Raw genomic sequence first — 9,524 nt, 5'->3', positions numbered from 1 at the left:
CCCAAGTTCACTACATCCATTATAGTTCTTGCACTCCAAGGAATTCAGAATGGGATAGAAGCAGGGATTCCCCTGAGTGTGACATTGCCAATTTGACCACCAGCTGTCAGATTGTCATTGTCACCTGTCACCCAGTGAGACTTTGACATGGCAATATGGAGAAAAAGCATTGCTATGTGTCATAGAATTGATTCAAATCATTGTTATAATCCTTAAAAGTGATAATCACTGAACTACACATACAGAATATATAAAAAAAAATTAAAACTTAGCATAGAGATGGGAATAAGAAAGAGAGGTATATACAGTGAGACCTCTCATAAAAGACGTTAATTAGTTGTGTTTGCGGTGTTTTCGCTGTGTTTTTGGTGCTTGTTTAGTGCGTGCAATCACTATGCCACCCGATAACCACTCCAAAACACCGAAAACACAGCAAAAACACCACAAACACAGCTAATTAACGTCCGCTAATGACAGGTCTCACTGTACTAAGGTTGATTTGGCAGAATAGCTCACAATGTACAGTATTCCACACCCTGAACATCATTGGAGCACAAGGATTAGTCTCTCCTTGCTCATTTTATTTATACCTAAACCAACTCAGTATTCTTTAATCTACCCTATCCCAGTCATATACTGTACATATATGCAGTCATTCACTTCATAAAATCTATTTGGGCAATGTGTGATTACATATAGTTACCTCTTAATTTATATGAGGGTTCCATTCCTGGAGACCATGTGTTGTAAAAAAAAAAAAAAAGTCTAAATTGATATAATACTCTCTTTAGAAATAATAGAAAACTAAGGAGTTATGTTCTGCACATATTTACTGATATTCATATTAATGTGAAAAATCTCAGATTTTGATATTGTAAATGTCATTCTCCTACTCTAAGCAAATAACCTTTGTATTCATTTAAAGATTATATTAAAATTTATATACATTAGTCATAAAACAAAAAACAGAAGAGACAGTGTTACATGTAACAGTAGTGACACATGGAATGGAACAGTTTGTATACAAAACTCCAAAACTGCAACATGGCTGTCCCACAATTTTTTTTCTCCTCTCTCCATTGAGATGTTATCATTTTCAATACATATAAATCAAACACACTTGAAAGAAGAGGTATCTATATGTCAGTGGTCCCATGAGGGTATATAGTTCAGAAACCTTGATCAGAGAATGGGATATAGCAAAATCATTGGATGTAGCAAATGCAACAGCTTCCCACATGTAGCATATGTATCTCATGTCTCTTGTATACAAAGCAGTTGTGCTGCCAGGTGTATAATGGTACAGTACATATATAATCTGACACATATGTCTTGATAGTCATAGTAAATGCTTATGTTGCTAGCTTATGTATGTATTGTACTGTACTTTATATCATTAATAATGTGAACATTCTTTACAAATAAAAAGTTTACTGTACAACAGTGTGTGATTTGACTTATAGGCAGCAGCATCCAATGTCATGAATTGCACATCTTTTGAGTGTTGTAGCAATATTTCTGTTTAATTTTCTTTTGGAAAATACTTCTTTAAAAATTATGATAGAGTTCAGAAATCCCAATCAGATAATGGGACTTTCAGGATGTATGTAACTAGGTGCAGCAAATGCAACAGTTTCCTCTATGCAACAAGGATGTCTCATCCACCATGCATACAAAACAATTCAGCTGCCAGGTATATAATAGTACACTGCATATATAACCTATAATACATGTCTTACTAATAAATGCCTACATTACTGGCTTATGTATGTAGTGTACTGTGCAATCATTCTAATGTGAACTTTCCCTATTTACAAATAAAAGCCTTACTGTATAATAGTGTATGCTTTCACTCATAGACAGCAGTATCTAATCATGTATATTGTATATCTCTTGAGTGTTGCAATATTACATAACATCCTGCAGCAGAAGACCAAACAATGTTGCAAACTGTCATCCAGGCTGTGGTTTCACTGAAAGTATGCAAGCAGATAAACATGGCTGCTGCTGTTATTTATATAGGTATCAATGATATGAGCAGGGTAAGCTCAGAGGATCTTGTTCAGAAGTACAATTTTCTCCTCTTGGAGCTTATAGAGCATAGTGGCCAACACCTAGTCGGCAGAGTCCCCTAAGAGTCTGGTTTGTGGGACAATAGCAGAGCTATAGGAATCAATGAAAGTGAAGGTGAGAAGCCTATGCCAAGAGGTGTGAAGCTGCAGCCAAAGCAGTCACCTTTGCCCTATGCATTTTGGGGATTGTTGGAATAGGTAACAGTCACTGCTGGGAGTCAGAAAGGATTGCAGTATTCGAACCCACAACTATGCAAATGCAAGACCAGCACACATCTGATTGTACTACCAGTGCATATGGAAAGATTATTTAAACTGTACATACAGCTGGGATTTCACTTTTTTTATCCTTGAGGTCCGTTTTCCCAACACCATGACCTTTATGCTTCTGATTGTATCCATCTAGTTTGCAAAGGCAAAGAGGTTCTTACAGACATCTTTATAGATGTGAGTAGCAAACAGGCTATTTTTTTTGGGTAGAGACAAAGTGAGAGCAAAGCTGGGCACAGTATGGAAACTAGGTTAGAATCCAAACCAGAATGCAAGAGCAAGCCAAGTAAAAGTGTTAGAAATAATTCTAAAGCTGAAAACCATGTAATTTGTTGCCTACAAATGCAAAACCAAATGAATGTGGTGGATCAGTGATGACTATGGTAAATGATATAGTCCAATTGAATGGTTATAGTAATGGCCACAACTCGAAAGTTGCTGGCAGGCCAGCATTGTCCTAGAGCACTCACAACTATATTAATTGATATAGACTGAATGCTTGGTCACAGTGGTGGCCACAACTTGAAAGTTGTTGGTAGGCCGGCAACGTGATGTAGCACTCCCAACTATGCTAAATGATATAGACCCAAAGCTCAGACACACTGGTGGGCATAATTTGAAAGTTGCTGGGAGGCCGGCAATGTGGTGGAGCACTCACGACTGCTAAATGATATAGACCGAGTGCTGGTCACAGTGGCAGACAACTCAAAAGTTGCTAAGAGGCTGACAACGTGGTAGAGTACTTCCAACTATTCTAAGTGATATAGAGGAAGTATTCAGTCACAGTGGCAGGCACAATTAAGAAGTTGCTGGGAGCCCAGCAATGTCGTGGAGCACTCCCGACACTTCTAAGTGATATAGACTGAGTGTTCAGTTACAGTCACGGTCATGTGGTGGAATACTCCCAACTGTAGTAAGTGGTATAGATCAAGTGCTTGGCCACGATGGCAGCCATTATTCAAAAGTTCCTTGCAGGCCGGCAACGTGGTGGTGCACTCACTGCTATGCTAATTATATACTGTAGACCAAGTGCTTGGTCACAAATATGACCACAAATGTAAAGTTGCTTGCAGGCCAGCAATGTGGTGGAGCACTCCTGGACTACACAAAGCAATATAGACCAGTTCCTTGGTCCCAGTGGTGGGCACAATTCGAAAGTTGCTGGCAGGCCGGCACCGTGGTGGAGCGCTCCTGACATGAATATGCTACGTGATGTAGACTGAGTACTCAGTCACAGCGACGGGCACAACAAAGTTGCTGGGAGGCCGGCAATGTGTTTGAGTACAGGTTTCCCTCACTATTCGATGGTTCAGTATCCTATATTTTGTTTATATGATCCTTGTGAATCTATACCACTCGCTCGGTTTTCGATGGAGGTGCTCGATTATACAATCATCAAACCACAAACAAATGCACCGTGATCACAGCGCCACCCATGTTCCATTGGCCACCCATTGAAACTCGTTCCCTCTCCTTATTCAGTTGTGTTTACTCCCTCGGCCTGTGTATCAGTGTGTGTTTTGTTACTACTTCAATTCACTGTTGCTTTCACGAGAGTAATACATCATGTGGTGACTTCTAAGCTGCCTGCAACAACTACTGCTGGTGAGATAAAGCCCAAAACTGAAGAAGAGTTAATTTTTGGTGAAAAAAAAATTGTTAAGCACCATGAGGGAGGTGAAGGGGTCAATTCCATTGCCAGAATCATGCAGTTGGCCCAGTCAACTGTCTCCACAATAATCAAACAAGGAGACAGTGTAAAGCAGGTGAATCAGCTTCTACATTAATGACAAAGACACTGACGAGGCAGGGGGAACCAATAATGGAGGAAATGGACTCTTAAGGCTGTGAATTGATGACCTGTCTCGCAGCAGCAGTTCTCTTTTTACCTCTCTTGTGACAACAAAAGCCCTCTCGATTTATAAAGATCTACATACGAAGGGATATGAAGTTAAGGATGGGTCAACTTTCAGTGCCAGTAAGGATTGGCTCGACCATTTTAAAGCCCAAGCAGCCCTACACAACATCAAGATGACTGGTGAGGAAGCAAGTTGTTGTTGTTGTCGTTCCTTAGACTGTCTGTCCGAGCAGTCCCGTCTCCCCAAGGAATGCCACAGCCGAAACTGGGTTTTTCCACAAATCCTTTATAGAGTGTATGTTGTGTTGTTTGCATGCATGATTGTGTATAATGCAGTCTTCCATTATGTGTTGTATGGTATGGGGTGAAGTATTACATCCTGGGCAGCTGTCCACAATGTGGTCATCCAGCCTCTTCTGGTAGCTAAGAAGTGCTGGGTGGTGGCTGCACTGCAGTCTGGCCAGGTGGACTCTGTCCTTTCGTGGGAGACAGGATTCAGAAGGGTGGATATCAGGGGGTCTGGCATGCAGCAGTGTGTTGTCTTTCAGTGTGTTAATGGAGCGGTGAGTGATATGATTATGAATATGTTTCCGGAGGCTGGTATTTGGTGGTTGTGGAGGAAGAGAAGAGAGTATCTGTGTGTGATACAGGTCTTTGGGTGTTGTTTTAGTGTTTCTTGGTGTGTGTGGGTGTTCTGCTAAGTAGTGTAGCGGGTGTGATGTGTTTGTGGTGGCTGCGGCAAGTGTTTGTGTGTCTCTCATGTCGAGGTGGTCCTTGACTTTGAGGACTTTTGTTTCATGGTGTAAATGGTCAGTAGGCGTTGTATTTGTGCAGCCTGTAATTGTTTTTAGGGCTTTGTTTTGTATGATTTGAAGGGTGTTGTGGTGTGTCTCACTGAGATTAGGAGCCCATGCAGGACTTGCATAATTCATCACTGAGTGTATGCATTGTTTGTATATTGTTGTATAAGTTTCTTTGTTTTGTCCAAATGTTGTTCCAGTGATTGACTTAAGTGCGTTAAGTCTAGGTGTGCATTTGTTTTTTATGTTTGTGATGTGTTGTTTGAAAGACATGGATGTATTGTATGTTACACCAAGAATTTTCGGTGTGTTTGTGTGTGGTATTAGAGTGTTGTTGATGTAGAGATGAGGTATGTATTTGTGTTCTTTTGTCCAGTTGGTGAGAAGTGTTGCTGTAGATATGGTTGGAGCTATTTTAAGTCTGTGATGAACCATGTGTTGAGTGTATCAAGGTATGGCTGGATTATTTCTGCAGCTTTGTCTGTGTTATGATGTGTGCATGTGATTGTTATGTCATCTGCGTAGGAAGAGATTTGTATTTCTGAGGTGTCTGGTGTGGGTAAGTCATGCATGTATAGATTAAAGAGTGTGGGGGATAGAACAGAGCCCTGTGGTACTCCATTCTTAATGTTTCTGATGTGCGATGATTGGCCATTATATGACACATAAGCATTCCTACCTGCCAGATAATTGGCCAGCCACCTTTTGGTGTTATTGTGCATGTCTGTGTTATATATTCTATTTGTTAGGTTGTGGCAGGGGATAGCATCAAAAGCTTTACTAATGTCTAATGTTACAAGAAGTGTTCTGTGGTGGGGCCTATCTGAATTGATGCCATCTAAAATTCTTTGTGTGAGGTGTATCAGAAGAGTGTTTGTGGAGTGTAGTGGCCTAAAACTGTGTTGTGAGTCAGCAAGGGGAATATGTGGTGTGACAAGTTGTAGTATTAGGCGTTCAATGACTTTAGAGGGGGGGCAGAGAAGTGTGATTGGGCAGTGCGATGTTTGGATTGTTGGGTCTTTGTTCGGTTTTGGAATGGTGATTAGTATTTTACCATGCTTCCAGATGTCTGGTATAGTGTTGTGTGAATAGCTGTAGTTTGCAATGTTTGTGAGTGCGTGTATACCTTGTGGTCCAATGTGTTTTAGGTGGATGTTACTTATGTTATCAGGGCCACAGGCAGATGAGTGCTTGAGATTATGTATTGTGTTTTGTCTGACTGTCTATGAAGGGTGTATAGTCTGAGTCTGTGGGAAAGTCTTTCTTACATCGAATAGTGTGTCGGTCGTCAGGGTGAGAAGTGAGATGGCTTGTCTGTGCAAAATGGTTTATGAGTGTGTTTGCTTATTGTCTGTTTGAGGGTAGATTGTCTGTTGTTGTGATTATTGCTGCGTGAGAGCATGTTGTGTTACTGTTGGATAGTGTAATGCTGTTGAGTGTTTTGTACAATTTGCTGGTGTTTGTTTTGTGATCAAGTGTATTGATAAAGTTTTGGCAATTTTGTGTTTTTTGTTCGTGTATTTTATTGGCAATCACGGTGTTTGGTGTTTGTATTTGGTCTGCTATGTTTTGAGGGATAGGTGTGGGGTGTATTGTGTTTAAGCGTGTCTCGTTGTCTGATGAGGCCTTGGATTTCTGGTATGAAGTTGGGGTTGTGTGATTTTCTGTTGTCTCTAGGGATGTATCTCTTGTCTGCATTTTGTATGATTGTATTAAAAGTGTGCCCAGCATTGTTTATGTTTGTGATTGGTGTACTGTTAAGTGTTTCAAAATGTTGTTCTGTCTCTTCAGTAAAAGCTTCCCAGTTAGCTCTCTTGTAATTGGTGTATATGTGTCTGTGTCTGTGGCCAACTGGGAAGCAAGTTTTACAGGCCTGCCACTGCAGCATTCATACCAACACTGAAAAAACACAATGAAGAGTGTGGCTACAGTGACAAACAGGTGATAAATTATGGCAAGGCAGGCCTGTATTAGAAGAAAATGTTATCCAGAATCTTTATTGCTAAGGAGGAGAAAACAACGCTAAGATTCAAAGCATCCAAAGACAGATTATCCCTGGTTGGTGCTGGGTGGTAATGCAGCTGGGGACCTGAACCTGAAGCCTTTAGTGATCTACTGCTGTAAAAACCCAAGGGCATTTAAAGGCTATGTGAAAGAATATCTCCCAGTGATATATAGATCCAACAAGAAGGTCTGGATGACATCTCTGAACCAGCATTATGTTGCAAATTAATTGTCCCCTGCACTGCGTGATTATGTTGCCAAAGAAAATATTGCCAACCATTTCCTCCTGCTGGTTGACAATGCCCCAAGCCATCCAACAACCATGGAAGATTGGGCAGACAACATAGAAGTGATGTTTCTGCCCAAAAACACATCATTCATGCAGCCTATGGACCAAGGTGTGATCGCCACTTTCAATGCATATTACCAGCCCACCACAATGAGTCAGCTGATTAACATGACTGACAGCCCAGACAAGCAGTTCTGGGCCAATTATAATATCAAGAAAGCAATTGACAATATTAATGCAGTAAGGAAGGTGAAAAAAAAAAAAAATAATAAATAAATAAATGAATAAATAAATAGCTGCTGAAGAAACTGTGGTCCGAGTGTGTCAAGCCTGCTAATGACTTCATTAGATATAGTGAGGTGGTACCCATTCATAAGGTCATCATCAGGCTCTCACATATGGCTAGCTTCAAGGAGGTGGATAAAGATGATGTGAATTAATTGCTACAGTCCCATAATAAGCCACTCAACATTGAAGATCTGATGGAGTTGGAACAAGAATGAGCTCTCCATGGTGATGATGATGATATGCCTCAGCAAGGCCTTGACATCAAAACACTTCATGAGGTGTTCTCAGGCCTAGATGCAATCATCAAAAAAATAAAGGAAAGCTACCCAAACCCAGCACAAAGTGGAACAGTTGCCTATAATATGGAGCAAGCCTTTAAGGTTTACAGAGATCTATTAGAGGAAAAAAAAAAAAAAAAAAAGGCAAACCACCATTTCCAGCTTCTCCAAACCTAACGCTCCCTCCCACCCAGCCCTACCCCTCCCCCACCCTGAATCAGTTGATCCGGATTCCCCTCCACCACCTCTCCAGTCTACGTCTGGCGCTCTTCCATCCACCTCTGCTGCCCAGGATTCATCAAGCCCCACCACTTCTGATGACAAGGAGAAGGCTTCATCGGAATATCAGTAAGAGTAGCCATAAAAGGTATGTGCAGTGCGGGATCAGGTAACCAGTGGCAAGTGACATTCTACAGAGCCTCTTTTTCTGCTCTTTCCAGTGAATATAGGCCTACCGGGGAAACCACTGTATAAAAAAATAATGCGTCTATAACACTACCTCTTTGGATAGCATGGAAGTATTTTATATCTTAATACAGGCTACTCTCCCCATTAAATTAAATCCTATTAAAACTTAAGTTCACTATCCAATCGTTATTCGATCTAGTTTTCAGGAATGTAACCCAATCGTATAGTGGGGGAAGCCTGTACTCACGACTATACTAAGCGATATAGGCCAGGTGCTTGGTCACATTAGCGAGCACAACTCAATGGTTGCTGGTCGGAGTTTACCGAGAGGGAGGGCCAGAAAAGATCCCAGGGAGAAGTTATTTCTCTACCATAAATGTCAACACTTGGTTAAGCAAATTAAGCCAAATGGAGAGCTTGGAAGAAAATCTAACCCAGCACCTCGGAGTCTCAGCATAGTTAATTGATGGTAGTCATCAGAGAAAATCTCAGCTTGCTTCAAGTGTCCCTACGAGGACAACAGTCTTATAATCTGTATAATTTGTCTCCCGAGAAGAGAGAACAAATGTAGAAGGAAATATTTTTCCCCTTCAGGACGGGCTGGTTGTATATAGACCAGGCCATGCATCTTGATCCCTAAAAAAAATGTAACATCACAGTTACGCACGAATTATAATAGACTAAACTGGGTAAAGAGGGTGGATCCTCTTTTATTTCTACTCACTGAAAAACTGGACGCATTAGGGTTGGTAAGCTTCTTAACAAAATTAGACCAAGAGAAATGCTTCAGCATTCCCCACACCCACCGGACATTATGAATATTTGTCGTCCCATTTGACATGAGGAAAAGCAGAAGTTTCCTCCAGAACCAAGCTAATTGGCTAATCAACGGCTTGGAAGGTGTGAAGGGATATATTGACAATATCCTGGTGTACTTCTGACATGTAGGAAGAGCATGCAGCCCGAGTAAGGGCCCTGCTTGAGAATATGGTCCAAGCAAATCTGATCCTGAATCTGCAGAGGTGCGAGTTAGCCATTACTTGGTTGATATACTTGTTTGGTCATGATGTTGAATGTGGAGACATTGGCACTTTGACAGGCAAAGATAAAGGGCCTAGTCAATTTCCATCCACTCTCCACAAGGAGGGTGTTTAGGAGGTTGTTAAGGTTGTACGATTTCTACCACTGATTTTGCAAGAACTTCCTCTGAAAGACCTGTTTAGTGAAAGGGGGCTGTTCAATTGGTCAGAGACCTGT

This window comes from Oratosquilla oratoria, chromosome 9, assembly GCF_046742065.1.
Source record: "Oratosquilla oratoria isolate Oo_2021 chromosome 9, ASM4674206v1, whole genome shotgun sequence".
In the NCBI taxonomy this organism is placed as follows: Eukaryota; Metazoa; Arthropoda; class Malacostraca; order Stomatopoda; family Squillidae; genus Oratosquilla; species Oratosquilla oratoria.
This window is presented reverse-complemented; position numbering follows the sequence as displayed.